Below are 27,231 nucleotides of genomic sequence, written 5' to 3' on the forward strand. Positions count from 1 at the left end.
TTTGATAGAGCAAATTCTCACCTACATAACGCATTGTCACCACCATTACCTATGTATTTTCACTAGCAATGAACAAGAGCCGGCATGCCACACACAAAAGTCTGCACCAGTGGAGGTGATCCACTGTTCCACAATTGCTATGATGGTCTCATTGCTGAAACATACCACTCACCACCTCAGTGTGTTCACAGAATCAAAGGGGTTGTAAGGGACATCAAGAGACTATCAAGTCCAACCCCATAGCTAAAGCAGGCACCCACAATAGGTTGCACAGGTAGACATCCAGACGAGTCTTGAATATCTCCATAGAAGGAGACTCCACAGCTTCTCTGGGCAGCCTGTTCCAGTGCTCTGTCACCCTTACTGTAAAGAAGTTCTTCCACATGGAAGTTCCTATGTTCAAGTTTTAGGGCGTTACTCCTTGTCCTATCACTACGCACCACCGAGAAGAGCTGCATCCATTTGCCTCCCACCTCCCTTTAGTTCTCATTCCACCTCACCATCCACTCAGTGGCCTCTTACCACTTTTCCCCAATTTCTTACTTTTAGGGATGCACCAATCTTGAGCTTGGAAGAAGTGATGTTTAAGTGCAAAACAGCTTTCATGAGCACCCTTACCTTCTAACACTCTAGCCCATGGAATACTTCTATGTAGGTCTTCGGAGAAGTCAAAGTTGGCTCTCCTGAAGTCCAGGGTATCAACCCTACTTACTGCTTTACTTGTTCCACATGAGACCTTGAACTCCATCATCTTGTGATCACTGCATCTCACACTTCCCCCAACCACCATATCCCTGACCAGCCCTTCCTTGTCATTAAAAACGAGGTCAGGTAGCACATCCCTCCTTGTCTGCTCCTCCACTACCTGCATCAGAAAGTTATCATAAATGCACTGCAGGAACTGAACGTTCTGTGCCTCACCGTGTTGCTTATCCAACAAATATCAGGATGGCTGAAGCCCCCCATGAGAATTATTGCTGATGATCGCATGGCTACTTCCAGCTGTTTGTAAAAGGCCTCATCCACTTCCTCCTCCTGATCAAGTGGCCTGTAGTACACACCCACCACACAGTCACCTATGTTAGCCCACTCCTTAATTCTTACCCACATTCACCTTTTGGTCTCCATAGATGTTCAGGAAGCATTGATGAATGTCAGTGGGTGCCATTTTTTCTGCAGAGACGAACTAAGTGAAACACCTCTTCTTCATCCGCACTTTCATGTCAGATGCCATGTGTCAGACTGCCCCTCTGCTGCCATCTGTCACACGGTAAATGGAACATAGCAGAATTCCGGTGGGAAGGTTCAACCTTTACTGCCATACCACCAACACCCACCTCTGCTGTCATAGGCCAGTATAATGAAATAAGAGGCATTACTTTCTAGAGCAGCCCTTGTACATACAAATGCCATTCCAGATGTTGGAGGAGAGAACCTATGGATGTTTACGCCTTCGGAACAATCTCATCAGTGCAGGCTTTAATTGCCTCTGTGGGAGAGTAAGAAGAAACTCCAAAACAGACTCCAAAGGACTTGCATGCACAACTGCTGCTAATAACTGCATGCAAGCAATGGAAGACTGCCCCAGCACACTTTTCTTCCAGGCCAGTTTTCCCATCCGATTTAGAAAAGATAAGCCATAAGCAGCACTACCAACTCATTCTGGGTTTTCTTTTCCCACAAGCAGTTATTTTGTTCACAGCAGGGTACAGTTTTTGGGGTAGCTTTTGCTTCAGTCAAGCTTCAAACCTATTATCAGAATGTACAGTATTCACCGGTCATGGTGAGGCTTCAACTCTCTGGTCACAAGGAAAAAAGGGGCCACTAGGCAAAAGTTTATAGAAAGACAAATGCTCAGCTTCCCTCTACTCTTTGACCACAGTCTGTTGCTGTCATTTGGCTGCAAAGTTCGGACTAATACACCTGACACCCTCTTCAGTGGGTAGATCTCAGACTTCACTGCAACACAAAAGACAGACACTTCCTACTCTTAACTAAGCACAGCCAGGAGGCTTTAATCAGCAGTGGTATTGCATAGTGGAAACTGTTCATATATTACGGCTCTTGAGATCTGCATTAAGTTAAAAGCAGTTGTAAGAAGTGTCCTGAAAAGTACTGGCATGAGTTCTCACATCCCCTGAGTGCTTTCTTGCAATTCACCTACAAAACAAGCAACTGCCTCTGGCCGACAATCATGTTTGTTTGTAAATGGCATCTAAGCTCATGGAAGACAATACAACACATATTTTCCCATGTTCCTCCAGGAGTGCCCTGGCTGCTCAGCCAGCTGCTGCACTTTGCAGGCAGCTGGACTCTCTTAAATTTTAGTTTTAATGGTGAAACTAACTTTTCAGCCATGAACCAGATTCCAGTCCAGCTTTCTGCATCTCTAGCAGCTGTTTCCGGGAGGCTGCTCAAGTACTGTGGCTGAGTGGCGGCCTCTTTAGAAGTCTCTCCCCTGGAGGATAACCTCAGAAACCATCTTGGCTAGTCTCAACTTCTGCTTCAGAAGCTGCACTGGAAGTTGCTCCATGGTTTTTAAGTAAGGGCAACACTTTAAAAGGATTGCAGCAGCTGGACTTGAGTCACGAGACACCGTCTGCCTTTATCCACAGTTCAAAATACAGCCCACAGTCAGGAGAGAATGGTCACATTCCAGAAAAATGGTGTAAATCATAAATAATTTCACTGAAGTCCAGCTGTAGAGTGCAGCCTAAAGGGAGGTTTCCCTTTGAAGCCCCACAACTCCTGAGCTCCATTGGAAGACCCCAGTGACACCTTCCACAGACAGAAGACACTGCCGTATAGACACACGTACACTCCTCTGTAACATGTAAACACCAGGGTCCTAGCCCTCACTGTAGTGCCTTTACCACTCCTTAACCTCCTGCAGAACAGAAGTTAGGTCTTCACTATGTCTCTGCATTTGACAGAAGAGCTTCCCACCTCCAGCCCAAATCAAGGACACCGGCTGCAGCCAAAGCTATGAGCAGAGACTGTGCAGAGCTGAGAGCTTCCTGCATGGCGCAGACATCCAGCTCTGCCCCTGAGGACCAGGCTTTGATTCAATTCAGCACCTGCTATTCCTCCCTTCAGCGACTCGGAGCCAGCCAGCAAGACCAGAAAGCTTTCATTACGTCAAAGGTGTCACTTAAGCAGGAACAGAACGTTAACACGATTGTGTTGAGTGAACAAACTCAATCTCCATACCTCGGCTCATTTCCCCTTCCAGCAGGCACTTCACAAAGATTTTCTTTCTCTGCCAATTGCAGAAGCATCCCTTCCCTAGAGAAGCATTTCTCTATCCCATCCACAAGTACTTTCTCACTCTTATCGTCCTCACTCTGCTCTTCAAACGCCAGCGTGGGGAATTCACCGGGGCAGATCCATTAAGTCTTCAAAAAACTCCTGCGTCACTGCTGGGTCTTACTAGGCAGGTGGTGCCTGATGGCTCTTACCATTACCACTTCACTTTTTTGTCCATTATTTCATGAACAACGTGAAAAGAACTGAGGTGACTCCACGCACAATGCATTTCTATACCCTTCACAGCTTTATTTCCTTGAGATCTACTGGAATTAACTGAGGAGAGCAACTTTCCCTGATTTCTTATCAGTTGGCTTATCGCACCCCCCCCAAGCAACAGAAGCAGTTTACACTGCAGATGCCACTTCACAAACAGCAGTCAACAAACAAATCCGTTCTGTATACAAACTGAAAAGCCATGAGTATGAGCTCAGCAAATCACACTTATCTCCAGGTCATGGGTCAAGACTCAAGGAATCAAGAAGCCACTTTAATTAAATATTTTCACATTTAAGAATCTGGGAAAGAGCCATAAACTCCAGCCAGTCAGATGACTATAGAGCACAAGCCAAGCAGTCGGCAACAGTCATTCTGTGTCTGAAAGACTACATCTCAGTGAATTATTTACATCTTGTGCCCATTCTTTAAACATTTCTTTTAAAAGTTGTTTCCTACAAGCCTGTGTTTAAGGATCTCTGTAACTTCTTGTCTTATCTGCTGCATCCCCTCTCCCTTCTGCTCTTTCAGCTTTGACCTAGAAGAGCACAAGAGCTGTGACTAGATCAGTCCATCTCGCAAAACATCCTGTCCCCGAAAGAGGAAGGTCAGTGTTCAAAGATATAGGACAGAATCCTTTTCCTGTATAGTGCTCTCCACAAACTGCGAGATCATCTGGCAACAACCAGTCTGACCTCACTAATGCACTCCTAAACTGTTCTGGACTATGGACAAGAACTTGAAAATATATTTCCTTCCTGCACAGTAGGGTGAGATTCCTGCTTCTACCCATAACTCCTGTGTCAGCAACATCAGCGCTGCCCTGCTCCTTTCCCTGCTCACCAGCAGCTGCAGGGATTTACAGATACATTCCCTGTGTATTTTGTACATACTCACGGTAGTACTTGGAAGCCACACAGCAGTTTGTTGAGACAAAAGGTCAAATTCTGCAAGTTACTGCAAATCTTCAGCACCAGCAGAGTTCATCCAGAGCCAAGAGCTTCTCCAGACTGTAGGAAACACTTAGGATGCCATGGGACAAATCAAGTGAATCATGGCGGTGTGAACCACAGCCCCCAGAAAGCAATGCTAGCAGCTATGCAAACAGCCGTACCCTTGCAGTGGCCTTGAACCAAACCAGTGGAATGAGACTTAGTCCCTGTTCTGTTGTTAGAAGTGCAGAAATCCCTGAAGCATGCAATGGATGTAACATGCCCCAGAGCCAGCGCACCTGGTCATCCCAGTCCAGTGCAGGGCTCGGAAAATACAACCATTCTGCCTTTGAGGGCCTAGGAGCAACAAGGCACTTCTATAGGGGTCTAGGAGCAGCAAGGCCACTTCTGATGTTCTTTATGAGCTACATGGATCTACATTGCTCCAGGTAGCTTGGCTCCAATACAATCCATGGTGCAGCAGCCACTTTCCCAGAGCCAGAAATGATGGAGATATGTCTCTGGGACACAAGACAGACCACATCTGGGTCATGAAGAAGTGTTTCCATAAATGCCAGTTCCCTATGCCTCCAAAACAGGATCCTGACCCGGACCAGCTTTTGGCTGAAGTGACAGGTGACACCAGTCACTGATCACTCAGAATTTATGGAGCATGCTGCACAAATAGTTAACACTTCCCCCGAATCTGGGCTTAAGCTCTCACTCACTCTGGCCTACAACAGTGGAATTCCACTGTGTATTTTAACTGAAGGTATAATGCTTCATTAGCAGACTCAAGCTGCTACAAGTCCTTAGACCAGCAAAACACTCAGTGCAATTACTCTAGAACTGATGGCACTCCTATGACAAGCAAAATGATGATCTTTAAAGTCCCTTCCAACCCAAGCCGTACTACAATTCCATGACCAGGGAGAGCAGAGGTACCACATCCTGCCTCCAGGCTGAGCACCACACCAAAGGTAACCTGGGCTTTGTGGCAAACCTCTGCCAGAGCCTAAGCTATCCCAAGACAAGGTCTGCAGCATGAAGGAAGGACTGGAAAAAGAGACAGGACTATCAGCCTACAAGAGTATGCATACATGAGCGCTTCTATGAACACACAGCATATTCAGATGACACACACTTCCCTGAAGCCCTTACAACCAGTATCTCCATGAGGCTAGCTGCAAGCAGCTCCCCACATAAATCCTATGAAACATTCTCCAAGGGCTGCTGCCTTCCTGCTGCTCTTGAGAACATGCAGTACCCATCGAAGCATCCATTTCTACCCACACATGTAAATGGGCTACCACTTCAAGTCCTCTGTGATCACAGCTCTTCCAGGACTGTGGACTGTGCCTTAAATTAACTCATAAAACAAGCCAGAAAGAAAGAACACAATCTGACAGTTTTATCCCAGGGCTAGAAGGAACAGAATTAAAAAAAAAAAAAAAAAAGGAAAAGAAAAAAAAAGCCCAAACCAGCCAACAACTCTTTACACCAAATGAGTAATTTTATTAAGGAAATAACATCTGAACAAGACACGCTGCACACACAAGTTCTCCAGCTGGAACCTCTCGTAGCTGATGTTTCTCTTGGTGGTACATAAGGCAGAAAATAATTCAGCTCAGCCCCGGAGGGCCTGTGGTGGCTCTGCGGTCATAGCAGGCACAAAGCATGGTAGAACTCTAAAAGCAGACCTCATAAGATGTATCATCTGCACAGAAGCTTCTTTTTTGTCTCTTCAGATAGGCTTTCAGAGACATGCCAGAGTTCAGCCTCAAGGGAGAGGCTCCAGATGACCAGAGAGCAGCCCTGGGCCACCACAGCCCTCCAGAGGCTGTCCTCTTCCCAGGGACAATCCCAGTGGCAAACTGCATGCAAGAAAGAAATGCTCTGCGTGCACACAGGGAACACTGCCCCACGGCAGACAATCCAAATGTCCGTAGTAAGAGCTACAGCCACTACAACAGGTCCACACCCATCACTTGGAGGAAAATTCCATTATGTTTCCATTCCTTTGGATTCAAAGAAGGCGACAGCGCCTTACAAGCAAAAAACAATAGGCACCACCTGCCCCACACCGTGCTTCTTTGTCGGTTTTTACCCTAAGACCACATGGTTTATAAAACAATAATGAAGTGCTAAGTAGCAGTGAGATACACCAGGCTACCTAGTGTTTGCTGAAATGCACAGGACATTTATACAGAAACAAAAGGCATCCATGCCATTTCACATACCTGAAAGCTTCAGAAAGTTGTACCTTGTGCTCTGCTCCCCACAGCCACAGATTCAGAACAAAGTCTGCCACATTCTCCTTCCCTCTGGGGACTGGTGGGTAGATGCAGAAGTCAGAGGGAAGTCAGGTACTCTGGTTCCAGAATCTGGGTTAAGGCTCTTTACTTCATGCCTTTTGCAGGTGAAGAAAGTGATTTTCCACTAAAGACTGGGCATGAGATCCTCCTCAAAGGAAGAATTCCCTCTGTTCAAGCTTAAAGTCCATACATAGCCGTACATCTGCTAAATCACATCAAGATCCTCCTGTACTGCCACAGGTTTTCTATTTCAAGAGGATTAATAATGTGCAAGCAACGTACTTCCCTGACGATGCAGAAAAATTAAGATACGTAGGATATATCTTTAACACATAATCGCATGCACGGAGATACATCAGGCTAGATGACTAACCCTTCCGGCACAGCCATGTGAGGAACGCAATATTGAACTATGATTTTCTGAATACCATGACAGTGTTTAGTCACCGTGTCAAGAATCATTCCAAGATTTCAGAGAAGGTAACATAAGAGACATAAGCTCTCTCCCCATGAAAAAGCTGGAGGCACACTGCAGCAATGACGTGAGGAAATGCATTCACCACCTTTCCTACCCAAGTTTTACCAAAACCAGCCGGAGGTTTCCCATCCCTCCACACCCCTCCATGAAGGGGGATCTCCTTTCTGAGCCAGGAGATGGTGCCAGAGAAACGCTCCCTAAAGAAAGGCGGAGATGAGGGGATAAGGGCGAGGTAGACAGCCCCAGTTCCCGCTGCCGAAGGTGCAACTAGCAGTCTGCAACTATCAGTCCGTATGAAATGGAAACTGTCAATAATGCTTTTGGATGCAAGAAATAGCTGCACATCTCGTGAAGCACCTCTAAGGAAAGTTCATGTAACACCCACCTGAGCCCGCAAACACCAGCTTACCATCTTATTCAACAGTTGATAATGTTTTGGAATTAAAAACGCAGGATACATACACATTTCTAACAAGTATGCTGCCCGGAGCTGTCAGAAGTGTTGTCAGGACAGGGAGGAATCAGCCTTTCTCATCAGAGCTGCTGCTGGTCGAGGTATTACCGCATGCTATTTCTGAGCAGCGCGGGGTCCGGTTCAGATTGTGGACACATTCATAAAACCGAGAGTAGTGCGAGCGGTGCGGCACACACACGCAGAGCAGGCTGTTGTGCAACACAACACTTCGACACTTCCCATCTGCACTCCATTCCAAAGCATATTTTACTTGTTAGCTTCATTTTGAAGGTCCCCCCAGTTCGGCTGCAAGAGAGGACCCTGCCAAAATGCAGAGCTGAGCAGAAGCATTGAGTTTGTATCTCCATAAAGTAAACGTGAAGTAGGAATTAAGTATGCCAGTGCCCTACATGCACAGAACCCACCAAACACCAACAGACTTTTGTTTGCTAGAGGATTATGAGATATTTAGAGAGAAGGATGGCTGTGGTACACGAACGCCACCAAAAGCTCTCCTAAACGAAAGCAAGAATCATGCTGGATTTAGGAAGCGATCATTCAGCTCTATTTTCTGCATCCAATTGAAAGACAATATATTTCCCTAATGTAAAGCCTCCAGTACGAAAGCTTGCCAAAGGAAGCTCCTCTGCAAGGATTTCAGCAGCGCTTTCATTTTAAAAATCCAGTCCTCACGCGTCCCACGGGAAAGCGTTCCGTGCCTTGAGTTGCGGAGGTTATCCTCAATGGCACTGCCCGGCTCGCTGGGACACAGCCCTGTCCCCTCGGCAATGCGAGCCCCGAACGAAAGTTTCTGCCCAGCGCCGAGCCCGAAGCCCCGAGTGCCGACCCCCCCGGCACCTTCCCGCCGGCCCCCCGCGCCCTACATCCCCGGAGCCTCCCCAGAGCTCCGGCCGCCGGGCTCCGCACACCTCTCCGCGCCTCCGCCGGGCTCCGCGTCTTGGCAGCGGCCGTCCCCCGCCGCCCGCGGCTCCGCTTCATCACCTGCCGCCCAGCCGCCGCGCTGCTACCGCCGCGGAGCCGCCGCCGCCGCCTCCTCCCTCCTCCCGGGCGCGGCTGCAGGGCCCCGCTCCGCGCCCCGCCCCGCGGCTCCAAGCTCCGCGCTCCCGCAGCCCCAAGCTCCCGCCGCCGGGAGTGCGCAGCGCCGGAGCTCCGACCCCCGCCTCGCAACCTCGGCTCTGCCCGCCCAGCTCCGAACGCGGGGCTTCTCCTGCGGGAGTGGGTACGGCCGGAGCGGTTCTCGCTGCTACGCGCTCGCTCCGACCACACCGCGCTCCCGTGTACTTTCTCTCCTTCGGAGATGTTTCCACTCGGGGCACACAAATTAAAATTCCCCACGCAGCTCACAGGGATTGTTTTCTTCCCCGGAGTGCAGCTTGATGTGCTAAAGCCAAAGACCTTCATTGAAGGCTGTGGTTTAACATCACGGGGGCATTTTTCAGGTGTGTGGATGTCCCAAGAGCAGTCTGCTGTTACCCAATACTGTCTTTTCTCTCATACAGGCTAAACTATACAACTGAGGTCAAACGTGACTGTCGATGCCAAAAGGTCTAGCCATACACTGGACATAAAGCCACTGTTATAACTAAAAAACAAACCAAAAAATACATTAGTTACCTATGCAGTGAGCAGTCTGTAATCAAGACAAGGATGAAACTCTTCCACTGCGTCCCACGCTGTGTTCTAGCAGCCCTCTATCTGCTCCACCTCGTTCAGAGGAGTCCTGTCTCTCCCATACAATACTACCCTATGCAGAAACCACCATCCCTCTTGTTTTTCAGGATTTTCAGCATGATTCTCAACCTTCCAGGTGTTGAGAGGGAGGCAGAAGAGACTCTCAGCTTTGTTCCTTGGAGCGAAAGGCCGAGCGTGGTGTCAGTGCCCCTGCTCCCAGAGAGCACAGGTCGTTAATTAGGAGCCAAAGTGGAATGCACCAGTAGTTAACAAACGTAGAGCCAACCTCAGGGGAAGCTTTCCATCTTCAGGATTTGCCTCTTTCTGGGGCTCAATGCTGCAAACCCAGAAATGCCTCTCTTCCAGCCGTGATTCATGGCCTGACATCCCCTGAGAAAAAAACCTCACCAGCCCTTTCATTTAAAAGGCGGGGAATGGCTCAGATGCTGAGCACAGCGAGGAGGCTGCGGCACTCCATCGAGCAGGACGTGCAAAAGTCAATGCAAAATTCAAGGAGAAGAAGTAGTCCCGAGTCCCTGCCCTAAAACCGGTTTCTGTGTCATCCCCATGACCTGGTTAACGTTATGAGACAAAGAGCTGTGCAGCGGGATTCACACCCCAGGGTGCCTCCTTTTGTCTCCTGAACTGTTTAGGCTACAGTCATATACAGAGAAGAGACACCAGGGGTTATCCCATGCAATCTCCTGTGAGACCCCTGGATGTGGGACAAAGATACAGACAAGCTGCTCTGGCCCAGGCAAGGCCACAGTGCTCTGTATGGACGCACAGTCCAGCTCTTAGGCATCAGGAAAGTCCCAAACATTGGCCACTGCCCGGCTCAGTGGCAGCAGCACAAGGAGTTCACAGTTTCTATTTAGGAGCTTGCATTCCTTTGAAATGTGGGGGGATTTGGCCTCACCTCTTCCCAGCTCTTATTTTGGAGGATGTTGATAGCATTTTAGGCACACACATGCAGCTGTGCACTTCAAAGAAATCTGTTGTGATATAAGCCAAAACAGTATTGGAGTCATATGTTTTCTTACAGATAAAGCATCAATTTATAAACATGTAGAGCAAGTCTATCCAACAGAAAAATGACTTCATACATATGCAAGCAACAAGAAATACTTAGAGCAGCTCATCAAATTCCTTTCTGAATTTGATGGAGAAACTGGAGAAACTACGGCATGAAGATGCTGTTTCCCACTGCAGACAGAAGAAGGATGCAGAATAATAAGTTTGGTGCTTAGCACATGAAGTTGCAGTTGCATCTCATGTCACCGCACAGGGAAAACGCCACTTGTCATCTTGGGGAGTGCTGTGATTTTCTGTTCTTTATCTCTCATCTTCTTTTAGTATATAAGCTCTTGATTCACATTCAGGAAAGGAACAGTGAGCAGAAATCATCTCAAAGCCCCATTCGTACAAGCTAACCACCACTGAAGTCAGCTTCAATAACATGTTAATATCAGAAGTTAACAAGGAAGCAACTGTGATGATTTTGTCAGTGTCGTGTCTGTTCTGGAGCACCTAAAATCCCAGTCTTATCCCAAATATCACCTTCAGGAGCTGGAAGCACAGGGAGCACTTCTTCTTTACTACAGGCACAGACATTTCCTTTCTCCCGACACTGCGATGTGCACCAGATGTCTGCCACCCCTGACACAACACACACATAAGGTCAACTGCATGCTACGTGTTCTCAAGATATGAGATGTTTGTGGAGCTGATGGGTAGCAAAATGAATATACATATTTACATGAAATTCCTTTGAGAACACAATAAGCATCTGTCCAAGCATCTATCCAAGACCGCATATAACCCAGAACAAAACATACGATGTTCAATTTTTTTCCTAAAATAAAGCTACAAATTTGAGAATTCAGCCAGAAACCACAAAAATGACACAAAAGAGGGTTAAAACTGAATAGGAGTCCAGCACGCCAAGAACTGCAAAGGCCACATTCTGCTCCCAGCTATGCCAGTGTAAATACAAAAATCACTCTGCTGACCTCTGCGCTTTGCTCGGTTGGCTCTATACGTCCAGGCATTGAGCTCCCCAAGTCTCTGCAAACACCAGCATAAAAAACCCCATTTCTGCACCACGCGCTGTTACGCTGTGTGATGAATGCCACAGAGAAAACTTTTCCCTTCTGTACATGTTTCTTCTGTACATGAGAACAACAAAAGCCCTTTAAAGCCCCCCCAGAAATGTAAGTTTAATAGCTCCAACACACAATTACTATAAACAACTCTTGAGAGCTAAGTGCCAGCCCCCCCCCCAGGGCTCCTGGAGGAGTTCCACTCTCATCCATTCCTGCTGGCTGCAAAACCACCACCAGCTCGTGGGGTCTTTGGAACAAAATGCCAATGACCAAAAGAATTCCAACCAGCTCCAGGTTGGGTTGAAAATGCCGCAGAGCTTAATCTGTGGTGGGTTTTTAAATGCAAATTGCAGACAGGCCCTTGCAAGAGCTATGCTAGTAAACACTCACTTATTCCTCCCACCATACAAACAGTAGGAAATGAGATGTTTGCCAGGCACTTCTTTGTGGGGTCTGAAGTCTCAGTCCCTGCGAGCCAGGAAGTTCTCCAGCTGTACTCCTCAGTTACTTAGGCCATAATCAGAGGTGTTTTCTTCTATGATACAATGACTGTTTTCTCGGGCAAAATATGGAAAAGAAAATTGTAAGAAACAATATTGAAAACTGTTGGGAAATGGAACATCATAATGTTACTAATAAATACACTTATTCACATTTATTATTTTTGTAGCACTCAAAATATAGCCTTAATTTGTAAGGCAAATATGGATATACTGCTCTTGTCCCAGAGAGCTTAGACAGTAACTTGCTATGTTAAGGCTAATTAAAATTGCAAATATGAAAGTTCACTAGCCTTCAGAACAGAAATTGTATGGAAAATCTCTCTGCTACACCTTTTTTTTTTTTTTTTTTTTTTTTTTTTCACTTTGCTGGAAAGTTTCTTTGAAGGATGAGGTGAGAACACAATCACAGCGCACTCCGACTGCTCCCCTCAGGCCCTCTCCTAGAATATGTCTTCCAAATCACAGAATGGTGGGGGCTGGAAAGGACCTCTGGAGGTCTCCCAGTCCACCCTCTGCTAATGCAGGTTTGTTCCCTAGAGTACACTGCACAGCAAAGTGTCCAGGGGGGGTCCTGAGCGTCTCCATTAACCAGAGGTTGAGCTGTGTGGGCAGAGAGTTGTTCGTGAACCTTTGCAGTGTTTGGAGACTGTTAGAGCTGACTTCATGCCTTTGCAGTGTATTTACGGGTTGACCATTTAAAAAATCAATTAAATATGAAAAAATTCCCCACTTTAACAGGATGTTCCATCAAACTCCCAAGTGTGAGGCAAAGTATCCATATTTTACTGCTCTGAAGTCATTTTTATTTACCTCTTTATGTGGTCATAGAATTTATTTAGAGGCTATTACAAATCTACAGGGGATAAAGACTTCTCACATAAGCTCTCCTCTGACTCAGGTATGGACTTCACAACAGAGTAATACTCCTATCAATTAGCACACAACAGTAGAGATAAATGTGTGTTGAGTATGCTGCCTCAATCTTCAAAACACAAAGCAGCAACTGAAGTCTGGAGGGTATAAAACAGGAAGGTCTAACAGTACCGCTGAATAGAAGGGATAATGGCAATGCAGAAATCACACAGTTAAACCCATTTGCCTTTCTGCTACTTTTAACATCTGCCACAGTTATTAAATGGCAAGAGTCACTGAGCTGTCTTTCACCCCTCAACCCTTATTTACCGTTTGTATTGCTCTCAGTAGTGCCCTCTGTTCAATTTTTATTTCTGTTCACCTAATACGTTCGCTTGTTCATGGGGCACGGCCCGGGTTTGGACCCTACATACAACATGTATTTCATCAAAACAATCTGTTACCACTGCGATTTTGTTTTCTGGGATGGAAACACTTATCTATGCTTGTTTTTAGCAAAGATAACTTGAGGGCCAAGTTGAGAATGGACATTACTCTTTCAGAATAGAAAAAGAGAAAGGCCAGGTTCTAACCTCCATTGAATTCAAAGCCGACTCCCAGCAAGACCTCCACACACTGCACAGAGCCAGACGTCTTCTCCCAGATAATCTTTCAGGCATCGAAAGAAAAATATTTCACAACGATATAATATCTCAAATTATGTACTCACCCTTAGATCTCTATTTAAATTCCATTCTTTTCCCTCCCAAAGGTGATGCCGGTTTGCACTTAACCTTTCTGCCTTATTGCGCAACTAAGACAAACTTTTATCGCGGGGTTGGAGACGGTTCTGTTTTTTCCCTTCCCTGCTTGGTCCAAAGGTTAGCATTTCACAAAGTATCCTAAGGACATTTTCACTCCCAAGAAATATTCTGACAACAAGATTATTTTTAACTCCGCTAAGCTCTGATGAGTGCAAAATGTGACACAGGGTGCTCAGCACCCTTGGGGAATGCACCAGTCAACAGGGTTTGTGTTCTTTGCAACCTGAACCTCTCAGCAGCAAGACTCTGTGCACACAGTACGCGATGTACATCTCATTAGAAACCCAAAGGATCGCCAGATAGGTGAAAAATGTGCTTAAAGCCTGCCAGCAGCTTACTTGAGACAGCAAGGCGCTGCCTGGGGTTGGGTGGGCTCTGCACACCCAGCCTCATACTCACCTTCCCATGGAGAGGATTTGGCCAACAGAGCACCCAGCCCCCAGTGATGCTGCGGGCAGCCTGCTCCAGGATGGCAGCTCCAGGTTCTCTCCCTGGCAGTGTTGGAAGTGACAGGATAAGAAATGGGACAAGACCACTCATGACCCTGTAATACATCCTTGAAAAAGCATGAGAGAGATAAGGGGAAAGACGGGAGATGGAAGGGCCAGAGGTTGGCTGCTAGGAGCACATGGGCACTAAAAAACACAGAAGCAATGCAAGTTCTGGCATGGCACATCTGCAGAGCAGCCAAGGGAGCATGTTGCCCCTCTGCAAAAACCCAGCATGGTGTTTTGGCACTGCTTTCCCTACCTGCACCTAGACAGTGGGGTTCACATAGCAGGCAGGGTTGCAGGAGCTCTCTGCTTGGAAGTTAACTCCCTGTTTGCAAACATACCATTCCTGTTCACTAGGATTTCCTATCAAAGCAACATTACTCCCTTCTCCTTCTCTACAAACCAATGTAGATTACAGCAGAGGCTGCCCCCTCCAGCAGCGTGTGTCCCACTCTGGAGGCATTTTATATTACTTTTCCCAGTGTCCTTAATCCAGGGCCACAGAGACTGTTCAAAACGTGGCTTTCATTTTACACTAGAATAGCTTCCATTAATGCAATAAGCTCTATACTTTATGATATCCAAAGCTGAAGCCCAGATCTTGCTTGCTTTTTAAACATCACCAGCCATCACGCACTTTATCTTCACATACTTCCCAGTGCATGTCTGAAATGTGCCATCCACCCACCACTTATTAATATTTCAAGAGTCCTCCTTAAAACATACATGAGATTTTAGGAAGGATTTTGCTCCAGAAGCCTTCTGACCACTCTGTGCAAGCAGAGGGAGTACTTCTATTTCACAAACTGGGTTGGTGAAACCCAGAAAACACACAGCATCTGTTTCCAAATATTCCTTCTTAAAACCATTATGAAAAGCAGTCCTCGTTTCTCTTTAAGGAGGAAACCTAATTTGGATTTCTCAATCCAGATCATCTTAACGCCCAGGCTCAATTTTGTTTGTTAAAGCGACCTACAGGTTCCAAGTAATATAAATTTAATCTGCAAGGCTTCTTGCTTGGGCTGGATGGGTCCAGCATGTCTGTGTTACAGACTCCACACCATGTGTCAGCAGCATCTGGTGCTAACAGCAGGATCTCAGGCTTGGTGCTCATGTCACTCCATTGGGCACGTTTCTTGACTTTCGGGTCTGCATTGGATTTCTCACAAGGATATCCCTATATCTCATTGGATCAGAGATTTATGGCTGGCTCACGATTTTGTCTTAATATTTTGGAGCTGCAGTCGTTTCTCATGGAGCAGTTTGCGAAAGCATGATGTGTTTGACAACACTTACTACATATCCATTTCTCCTTTTGTATTGTTTTAAACCAAGAGTCATCTCTTTAGTTAACCAAATTATTCTGGGACAATACTCACGTACATGGAACTCAGAAAACACTCCTATGTCATCTAAGATTTGGGATTCACCTCCTTCGTCCTCAGTGATTGCTAAAAATGTGTAACTTCTTTTTTCCAAGTCGCAAAAAATAATCTGCCTTTTGACTGTACCCAAAGAGAAGGATTATTAAGAACAACAAATGATTTTCCTTAATTTCAGGCTTCAATCTGGTAAAGTTCTAAGCCCTCCTACATGTCAGAAGGGGATTTTGCCTTCAGTAATAGAAAGAAAAAGGGTCAGGTCTCAGTATTTACACATGAACATTTTGATGGTTGGCACAGTCTAGAGGTTAAAAGTCCCAATATGCAGCTGACCCATGGAAAAATGACAGTGATGCTAAGTTTAAAATTGAACTACTGAATCGGACCAATGAAGCAATTTCTCCAGGGCGCAACTTTTAGGTTAATTTGCTGCAGGCTGAAGGAGAAGCAGGTTGCAAAAAGTGACTGAGACTGAAACCCTCAGCCTTTACACCACATTTGCTTTTTCATCCCATTTTCTTCATGAACTTAGTTCTCCAAACAGGTTCCTAACAAACCCCAGGATAAGAATTCAGTAGGTCCATGAACAGCAGCACAAATCTCCACCCATGTCTATGCCTGGAACTCCGACACCAGAACAAGGACCAGCAGGCTGCAGAACTGCAGATCATGAAATAAGTGGACTCGTGAAGTGAGCACATGAGGAAGGATGCTGCAGGTTGGAGCAGTGGGATGTTCCCAGAGCTGCCAGACTGCCCCACTACATGAACACACAACTGTGAGATTCATTACAATATTTAATCCTATTTTCTCTTTCTTCCATTTTTATCTGGATATCAATACTACTTCCTCCTCAGCTCAGTCATTTCCCAAGGACCCTGCTTTAACTTGGAAGGAAGGTCTCACCAAATGATAATTGCACTGAACAAGAAACCGTTTTGTCACATTTTCCCAAAGTCCTAGTGGCTCCTTCTTCCCCCATAGACCCACTTGTGGAGCCACCCTGCTGGGTGTTTGCACTGTTTGAGCTCTAAAAGATGACCTGGTGAGGGGAGGATACACGAAGTTTCACATAACTGCATGACTTCTTGTTGTGGAGCACTCACTCCACTCAGAAAGCTGGCAGCTCAGGTAGGCTTGGCCTTGAAGCTTCTCACTTCACAGCAAACTCATATCTGGAAATCAAACCTCAGCTGTGCATTGGCTGGAGCACCACAACAAAACCAAGTTTTTTTGCAGAGCCTATACTCAGCCCACAGAAGAATGGTGTTTTGGCTAAGAGGCCTTGGAAAAGCAGTAGTTCAGTTTTTCCACTCTGTCATTATTTCAGCAAAACCCTGCAGGTAAATAGGTCTCACTTGTTTACGCTGATCCTTCACAAAGACACTCAGGAAGTCTGAGTAACACTTAAATTCATAGCCAGCCAGGTATCTATATAAGGTAGGGCTTATTTGTATTGCTCAAGCATATGTCTGAAGAAACAGATATTTCCAAGAATTTTACTTATTTTATAACCCTCCAACAGGGCAGGTACCTGGAAGGAAACACTCCACAGTAAAACACAGCAGTTAATAAACTGCTTTTCCCCCAGAGAACTCAAGCACCTGCAAAAAGCAAGCTGAGGTCACCACCACCCTGTCACCGAGCTGTGACTTGTTCACAGCAGGAAGAGAAGGTTTGACCGGGACACAGCAGTTCTTCAACCCACACGTGATATCCATTAGGCTGCAAGGCCTTGACAGCAGTTTGATGCATAGCTTTAAGTCACACAAGGTTTAATGCAAGCATAAATTACAAGTAGATGATTTAAAACAGAAACATCCAGATGAGAAACGGAATGTAAAGTGAGCGTGGGCTCACCACAGACAGAAAGACAACCTACAAGCAAGAAGCAAATGCCACTCCAAAATGAACAGAATTTGTGCTAGATAGTCACACTGGTTACGTGCTGGATTTACAATGGGTATGTACTGGATTCGAGTATGTGCTGGGTTTACATTGGGTGCGTGCTGGATTCTTACACTGGTTTTGCATTCAGTGTATAACAAAGGATGAGGTATTTTTCTAATCTAAAGGAGATCCTGACTTGGTTTCATCATGAGTAGTGCGACTGCTCAAATGTAGTACGTGGCCAGTAGTCCCAAGTGTGTTGAAGGTTATATAAAAGGGAAGAATATATCTCCTCCTATTCTTTAATACTATTAATGATGCAATCATTAAATGAGAGAATACCCCCAGGGCTGGAAAATCCCTGGGGTGCGGAGTACAGGAGCTGACACCCGGGCATGGGATTAGTTTCCTTGGTTATTAGAGCTGGCTGAACTGTTTTAACAGACATAGGTATCTAATTTAATTACATATTAGAGAAAACATTTTTGATTATTATTCAGCCAGCCAGAATTAATGAATTTCTAAGCCCTACTTCCATCATAAAATGTCTCTACCCTCTAGTCTTCTTATCTCTTGTTTTCCAAGCTCTTCTGCTATCCACCCCTCTCAAGACAGATGTTTACTGCTGTACTAACTTGCATGACTTTTTTTATGATGATGATACCCCTTAAACTCATTTCCACGGTTTATGATTTGATTCTTGGGTCACCAGGGAAAGCATCTGAGTCACAAAAATGTCTAATAAAGCACCAGGGTTCTGATTTTCTCATATACTATTTAAAACAGAGTCAATTTAAAAGCAGAGCCTTGAATAAGCCTTTGTTGACTTTGTATTTCACCAGACATTAGCTTCTGTTCCATTTGGCATCTGCACACTTTTTTAACCATTTTTTTTTCTTTTTCCACAGCATAACTGACAAATTCATAGAATCATAGGATGGCCTGAGTTGAAAAGGACCACAACGACCATCCAGTTTCAACCCCCCTGCTATGTGCAGAGTCGCCAACCACCAAACCAGGCTGCCCAGAGCCACATCCAGCCTGGCCTTGAATGCCTCCAGGGATGGGGCATCCACAGCCTCCTTGGGCAGCCTGTTCCAGTGCGTCACCACCCTTTGGGTGAAATTGTTCAAATCTGAATTATTTTAACCACATAGTTTAACCTGATGAAATTGGCTAATTTACTAAATCATCTTCTGTTGTATATATCCCTCATTTTCTGAATTGAAGCAATGATTTAAAAGCAGATCGCAGATTCCTGGGTCAGATTGAGTAGCAGGGAGGAAGTTCAGAAAGCAGGGTTTCTCAGTTTCCACAGAGACAAACTTGAAGCAATTCTACTGAGGCCCAGAGTGGTACGTTATTGTCAGTGATTGTTTTTCTGTGCAATAAAGCCACTCTTCAGATCGTGCTGCAGCAAGCAAGACAGGAGAAGATGAAGTTATGAACCCTTATCAGTGTGTTCGGTACCTGCAGCCATGCAAGGATGATATTTTCAAGGCTACGCAGGTACTTTTATCGGAGGGATATCCCAGCTCAGAGCAATCCAATCTCTCTGCACACCTACAGCCCCAAATATAGCTCCTGCCATCTGAAGGCAGCGATTAATCCCTGAGATTGAGCATTAAAGTGCTCAAGTGCATTAAAGTGCAGTCAGTGTGATGCAAACATGAGCCCTGCACCAACGTGCTGTTGAATACACAGGCCAAACCCGAAGGTATAAATGCAGTCCATACACCTTGATAAATGAAACGAGGAATATTTAATTATCACTAACTTCTTTTTAAAATGGGCTTATATCCTTCCCTTTTTCCTGCAGCTCAAATGTCACAACATTCTTATCAAATTTCTGTTTTGCAAAAGATTTGAACCATTTGAAATGAGTGCGTGGAAAGCAGCAGTAATTGAAAAAAGCCATTCTCACCTATTTAACTCGTAAATGCTATGGAAGAGCAGTGTTCTCATATCTTCTTAGAACTCCTGTAACTCAAAAGTAGAGAGAAAATCCTCCTTTGCTGTCTAATGACTGCTGGCTTTGAAGTCAATGCAACCACTGCTCTTTTTTATTCACAAGCTCTTGTTTTCAAATAGAGCACTTTTGGGAATGAGTGTTTTACTTGAATTAATTGCTTTTCCTGTTTGGGGAAAAACAAACAAACAGGTTTATTCATTTAGAGGATTTGGCAACTGCAGATCGCCAGTTACTTTTTTGGAATAGGTATTTACAAAGAATGTCAACCTATAAATTCAGTAAACACATGGGATTTGCAAATTAATCCAATAAGGCCATTATGCTGATGCTCCAGAGGTCTAGTCACCATGAGGAGGAGAAAGGACACTAATTCTAAAAGGATTTCCCTAAATTCATTTTCACTTTCAGAAGTCAAGAGCAAATTTCCCCTTTGGCATTGTTGGTTTGGGAGAGAGTGTTAAGATAGCAAGAGGTAACATAAATCTGTACCCATGATAGCATGTTCCAAATTACACATCTGAGCTTTAAGAAAAATAAAACAGCCTTTATCTAGACTTGCTGTTATTCCACACCATAGTGACTGAAAATAGAAGACAGTATCCCTTAAGACTGAGTACTAAGAGCCAGTGTGACCATCCTTGACTCATGCTGTTCAGCTGTTCATAGGGATGACTAGCTCCAAAAATGGGCTGTTGGTAACATCCCTCAATCAATTAATGTAATTAATGAATTGGCAATACCCAAATTCTTGTGGAAATAAGTGGTAACACAAAATCCTTCTGTTCCCTGGGTTGTATGAACCATGCAGATCTGGTATTTACATTTATTCTCAGCACCTCTGTCCTACCAGCTACCTTCTATTCCAACTACCAATGTAAACTACAGCAAATGGTCACATCACTCTCAAAGGACTGGATTATAATCTCTTTTGTGGGAGTTTAAATAAGGAGTAACTCCAAGGGTTGCTGAAACTGAACAAGTAAAAGAAAAGAGCCATATCTTCACATGTAGCTCCTTCTCTGCATTCCAGCATAGGCACATCTGCCCAAAATGCAAACATATTTCTGTGCTCCTTAAAGGGATTAGCTACTGAACTTTCAGTTCAGTACAGTGGTTATTACTGCATATATACACATCCTATAGACACATCCTAAGAAGTATGTGGAGAAACATTTTTCACTGCTGCCCTATGAATTCTTAGATAAGGCAGGCTAAATTCCTGGTTGACACAACCCAAAAAATGCTTAAAATATTTATATGACATTGCCCTCTAGAGGAAACCGAGAAAAATCTACATTTTAGCAGCACTTTTCTACAGGTGAAAATAGGAAGCACAGTTTTCAACCAAATAACTAGCGTGTTAGAAACCATCTTCAGTGAGAACTTCACACCCTGGTTTGATTCTGTTTACCATGAGCTTTTGAGATGGAATTCCCAGTCTCTTGCTCGTATTCCCCGTCTGGCATCAGTGGTTAAACAGTATCACAACATTTACTGATTTCAAAGCATTTCTGCTTATTCCTTCAATATCAGAACAAAAATAGGCCAGGCTCAGAAAATTTACAGCACTTAGTAATTCCTCAGTTATCATGGCACAAATTGCAGCAAGACAATGTGTATAAGGACAAGAAGAGGGACAACACTGCCTTTTTTTCCCTCAAATAGTTACTCTGCTGTCCTGAACCCAATCAATGACCGAGTAATGGACCAGGAAAACACAGTCAAAATCATCTATTTATCAACTCTTAATTTTGCTATGGAGAAATGAAAAAACAAAACAAAACAAAAAACAAAAACCAGAGACTTCAGCATCATCCTAAGCGATAGACGAAAGTCATCACAGGAAACTACAGTCTCCTTTGGTTAGATTTCAACCATTTTACAGCATTTTGAAAAAGCCCAAACCTGCATTCCACCTACACCTCACTTCTCACAGATGCTCTTACTGAGGTCATCGTCCTGGCTAGCCTTCCTGAGTCTTGGATGCTTTAGTGTGACGTTTGCTGCTAACAACATTTCCCCTACTCTTCTGCTGTCTCCATAGGTACAAATTGATCTTCTAGATATGCCCCAAACCTTGTCACAGTGCAAACACTCCCTGCCATGCCTACCAGTTTATCTTTTTACTGCTACCAGTCTGTTAAAATATCTTTGGAGGCCTGGGCAATCTCTCTGAGCATCACACATTTCCTCCAGAATAAGCCACAGGAATGATGAGTGATTCTAAAGAGCCTGCAACTTATAGCCCTTCCCATCTCAGCCCACATCTAATAGAAAGGAGACAGAAAAATAAGTTTCAAGGAGCATGAAATACTGGTCTGTGCCTGGAGGCAAGTGTCACATCAGATAAGAAGAGCAATGAGTTTTCTACAGGAGGAAAAAAAAAAAAAAAAAAAAAAAGAACAGCCAAAAGCCATTCATTGAAGCAGTTGTCCCTGGTAATGCATATCCACCTTCCTGCCAATCACACCTGCATCTCCTGTACCTGTTCTCTCACCTGTGCCTATAGATGGCAGGCTCCCACTGATGCTGAGCACAGCCTCTGCCTGTGGAACCATCTCTTGTTCATCATCCTTCAGCCCTCCCTGCTCCTCTCTGAGCCCAGCCAGGCTTGATTCCCAGTGACATAGGATTTAAGCTGTGGGTTTTCAGCTGCCAACCACTATTCTTGCTCCTAGCTCTGGAGAGTCACAGCTCAGCCCTACTGCACCTGGCAGATCATAACTGTCACACCCAGAGGTACATGAGGTTGTCAAGACAGGATTGCATCTTCCTTGCTGAAAATCTTCTGAGAGTAAGAGTGCTGCTCTGCTTAGTCCAGTGCAAGAGAGATCGTTCAATGGAGACTGGAGATGTGCCCTTCCAGGGTTCATGATACAATGCCCACTGTGGATGGAAAAGGACAACGGTCGGCCTCATGGACATCATTCTCCAGCACACAGCCTGCTATTTGCTAAACTGTGGACTTCCAGAATATGGAGAGCAGTTCACATTTACAGATTAGAAGAGACACTGTGAATGACTGACTGCACATTGCAAATTGGTGTGTAAGGGCACAAGCATTATGGGAAGAGCAAGAATAATGGGCACAAAATGTTCCTTGCTCATGTTTTTGAACATCTATCTTGTTAATTATTGATGTCTGAAGCACTGTACTGTGCTAGCAAATGCACTGCTGAGGAGGCTGTGAAATTATTCTTCTGTGGCTGAAGGCCTCACCTGCTCCCTGCCTGGGTGGTGGAGAAACGTGACCCTGTTTTGTGCATTACAGCAGTTTGCCAATTTGTGAGTTCTGCTGCATCCTGACTGTGTTTCAATGACGTTGGAGCATGGGATGCCTGTGGCATGCAGGGCTGGAAGCCCACTCAAGATGGAAAAGGGCTCCTGTTCTCACTTTGGTATCAGTGACAAATGACAGGAACTCAAGAAGGCTGTTCCCACAGCAGACCACTTGGGAGGACAGAGCTCCATCCCAAGTAGTGATCTTCTGCTCTTGTAATTATGGCATGGCCAGAACATCAAATTAAAAGGAGATGCACATTCCTACACTTGGCAACAGGATATGGCCTTGAAGCAGAGGTTTCATAGCTCATTGAAACAAAACAAAAATATCCCCCCAGCAACCCATTCTGTCATCTCTGAAGCTTTTTCACCTCCTAAGGCAACACCACCAAACTCTCTGTGAGTCTTTTCAAGCCTGATGCAAACCCTCTGAAAGCAAAGTGTGCAGAGCCGCAGCTGGGGAGCACTTGCTGCAAATGCCCCTGGGGATGTTGCCTAATTCTTCACATATTTCCTGTGTATCGCAGGTCCTACAGAATTAGGTTAGATCTGTTTCAGTGGCAGCAGTGTGCAGAAGACTCCCAAAATTTTGGAGCAAACATGTGAACATATGTAGGACCGAAGCTATTTAAACCAGTCTCACCATCATCTTTTAGGGTTGCTAGCTAAAACTGAGCTGAGGGAAAAGACAAATATGATGCAAAGTAGAAGGGTGTGGAAAGTCTCTTGAGGAGGTTATAGTATTGGGATGCTGCAGAAGAACATCACTACAAGAGTGAAGGTCCACTACTCCACAGAGGCTGGAGTCATCATGGAGAGGTTGAGAGTGAGACAGGAACCAGGGGGTGCAGAAGGGAAGCAGGGAGAACCCACATGCAGATTAACACAGCAAAGATGACAAACAAGCTAAATGATCTCTGCTGAGTCTGGGGATTAGTGACCTTCTGCTTAAGTCTCTTGCTCCTGAGAGAGGATTTAGGATAAAGCTCATTTCTGCACAGCAATTTATTTCTCAACATGTGCTAAGTCTGCCCATTACTGTCTTTCTTGAAGACTTAAAGGAATGGAAGAACAACATCTCTTTCTTCGTTTCTTAGTCATGTCATATTTTAAGAGAGGTGGTTAGTACTTGGTATCAGAGCAAAACACAGCAGCCATGCCTCAGAGATGGGTCCATGCTCTAGCATACAAGGCTTTCACAGCTCAGTGAGGCTCCTGCTATGTCTGAGAACCAAAATTCACAGGTATCCTCCCATTTTGCACAGGTTGAGCACACATTCACCATCTCCCTGCTCACAGAAGCTCAACAGGAGGAGAAACCCTCCAGACAAGAGCCCTGTGTGCTGCTTATTTTCCATTCTCAGCTTCAGAGGGGAACATCAGCCTACACTGCCTATCCGTCCCCTGACAATGAGCCCCAGGTCCCAGCCTCTGTGCCCCAATCCATCACTTTGCAGCATGAAGATTGTTAATATGATAAGAATAAAAAATAAAGCAAATTCAACCCCACAATAGACCGGGGGCATTTTTTAGGTCAGTTATGATAAATCTATTCCCTGAGATTGCATTTGGAGGCTGTGCTCTCCAGGACCATTGCGCTTGTTTTTCTCTGTGAAGTCAATGCTGTTAATATTTTAACAAGGAGCTCCCACATAAATGTTTGCCCCTTGGCCAAGGGCAAAGGGCCAGGATACATTTCCATTTGTTTTCCTATTAAAACAAAAATATTTTCTTATGAACATAACCAGGAGAAGGCCCTACTAACACCAGGCAGTACAGCTGCTTACACTGAGCAGCACTTTGTGTTGGCAGCACTTTTGTTTTGGGAAGGAGGTGAGGAAACAAAGCAAAACAGAGCGATTGATCTGTGCAACCTGACATGCCCAGGAGGTGGGAGGGTGGTGACAGAAAGCATTCTGTGATGACCAGAGGAATTTTCTTGGGATGGTTTCTCCCTATGAAGACGGATGTATAAAACAGATTGCTCTGCTGAGCGGCACATAAATCCACAATAACTTCCAGAGAAACATAAGTCTATCATGGGCAGAGAAACCTGAAAACCTCCTCTTCCTTCATACCACGTGCTTTCATATGCCCTAACTCCTGACCCTACCAAAGAATGGATTTATTGCCAAAAACGTCAACTGACGGCCGCAGCTGATGAGCAGAGGGAGCACAGCCCAGGGCATGGTTTGTCTCACCACACATCAACTCAGGAGGAAATCACTGCAGCCTACACGGCATCATTTAAACTAAACCTTGCTCACCATCCCTGCACACCAGCCAGAGCACCTGGCAGTGCTCTGAGTGCCCCACTGAGTAACATGGTGCTGCAAAATCCTGCAGATGCTCCAGTGACAACCACAGCTCCCAAAGTGGCTACAGCGAGCAATGCAGCAGCAGCACGTACACGTACAGCCCAGTACTGTTATTGACTGCCGCAGGCCAGCAGCGCAAAGTGCTTTGTCCATTTTGACACCTGTAATTTAGTTAGAAGCTCAGAATCACACTTTGTAATCAGCTGCTAACACTTACAGAGAAATGGGACTGTGTTTAGGATGTCCGTGTGTTGTGCATCTACTGAGAACAGCCCTGACCTGTTAGGAGGACCAGGACATTGCCTTCATACTCCCAGTTGTCGTGGACATCAGAGATGTGACATACAGAAGCAGCAAGCCCTCCGGAGAGACCTCTGCTGAAAACCTCTAACTTAGGTAAGGTCAAAGCTTTGCCTTCAGCACAGACACTTTAAAGCTCATTCTCTATTCTACTGCATGTCTAATTTCTGAAAATCTTTCTCAGCATCTTCAAAAATAAGCTGATTTCCCCTGACATTCGGCATGCCGTATCTCATGCCAGGGAAGAGTCCAAGCAAGTCCCCCAGGACACTGAGGAGGAGAGACTAAGAAAAGGCCAAGCAAAGTTATGGCTGTCAAAACATTTATCTGTTCATTTTCTGGAAGCTACTCCAGATTGTGGAGTAAGAAGAAGGCAGGCACTTATCTGACTGTACTTCCACACATGGCAACGTTTGGCCATTTCTGGAGATGGGGAATGTGACAGTTTGAAGCACCGGTTGGGTTTCCTCAATGACAAAACAATAATCGTATCTCACGTTTATACCACACTGTCATCAGTTGAAACGCATCTTACTTTGCTTTCTTTCAAAAACAGCTGGAATTTGGGAATTTAGTAGGCAGTGATTTTAAAGATTAGATGTATATAATAGCCCTGTCCAAGAACTGCAACTATACTTGATGAGAGTCATAACCAAATATTTCAAAGTGAATGATATTCATGACAAAATAATTCTTTTGCAGTCCTCCCAGGACTTTCTCAATGAAGGCCCATTCAGTCATGCTCAAGAAAGGAAGGATTCATCTGTCATCTGCAGGAATATGAACAGCCTCCCCCCAGTGAATGAGTAACTGCTCAAAATGAGAGGAGTAGTTCCAAAAATACTTAGGAAGTTGTTGTCTGGGGAAAAATAACCCATGTGATCTGGAGATACAGCTCTATAGACAGAAGATACATAAGTACGCAGGGTTTTGACTAACCTTTATTCAGTACATCAATACAGCTCATTTCCCTGCAATTGTATCTGATAGACACAATTTGCTAACTCTTAAGAGAGCAATAATTTTCCCTCAGTCACTAACAACAAAAACACACCACCTACACCATTCCTTTCTAATATAATGATACCCTGTTAAGAAAAGACCTTTGATAATTATATTACTGCTCAGTGTTTCCCTAAGTGAAAATAAACAAAATAAAAAGCAACGAGCTCAGCAATTATCAACTTGTTTCCGCCGTTTTCACGTCAATCAGTTGGAATTTAAATAAATAATAGTTCTTTTAGGAAGTCAAACCAGATTTGGCTTCCCAAGCAGAGGGTGACAGACGAGAGGCACCCTACGAGACACTTCACACTGCTCTGCTGCACAGTGCCTGACCCTGTCACTGCTTCAGGAGCCAAGGACTGCAGACACAGGACCTGCCCCAGGCAGTGCTGAAAGAGTCCCACACCATGAACATTTTGTGCCTTCCCTGTGCAGTAACTGTAGAAGAGAGGCTAGCTGAGGTGCAAAGCAATTATTGATTGTGGAAGAAAAAAAATAGTTTGATTCTAAAGTTCAAGATGATTGAATGCAAAAAAATATGCACATTGCTTCTGGGGGATTTTTTAAGCCAATCTGTCCCAAGGCTACCCAGTCAGCTGCAGCTCCCTTCATCTTTTCCTCCAGAGAATGACTGAGTCCACAGGACGGTCAGCAAGATGGGAAAACACACCCCTACCTCTCCTCTCCCATTGTCCAGCACACTGGCCTAGCCATTTGGCACATGGCAGGATGGAGCTGGATATCCCAAAGACCATGTACATGCTCACATTTCTGCCAGCCCTGCTCACGTTCCCCACACTCGATCCCCATGAAAGAGGAAGAGCCGTGAAACCCTCTGCAATTTCAGTGCACAGGGTTTTAACTTCGCTGACCACATAGAGGCTACATGAAGTGTACCACACTGCAAACCA

The 27,231-nt window shown here is 45.0% G+C and overlaps 1 protein-coding gene across 6 annotated transcripts in view; it reads right to left on the reverse strand.

Moving 5' to 3' along the window:
• PDZD2 (PDZ domain containing 2) overlaps positions 1-27,231 on the reverse strand; it is a 194,379-nt gene that overhangs the window by 105,961 nt on the left and 61,187 nt on the right. The window contains exon 1 of one of the 6 annotated variants that reach the window (XM_015277500.3): positions 8,631-8,756. The exons of the other annotated variants lie outside the window; for them this stretch is intronic. The gene's annotated coding sequence lies outside the window, so the exon portion shown is untranslated. Of the gene's footprint in view, positions 1-8,630; positions 8,757-27,231 lie in introns of those variants that run through there. 6 annotated transcript variants of the gene reach the window in all.

The sequence above is a fragment of the Gallus gallus genome, chromosome Z (genome assembly GCF_016699485.2).
Source record: "Gallus gallus isolate bGalGal1 chromosome Z, bGalGal1.mat.broiler.GRCg7b, whole genome shotgun sequence".
Taxonomy (NCBI): Eukaryota; Metazoa; Chordata; class Aves; order Galliformes; family Phasianidae; genus Gallus; species Gallus gallus.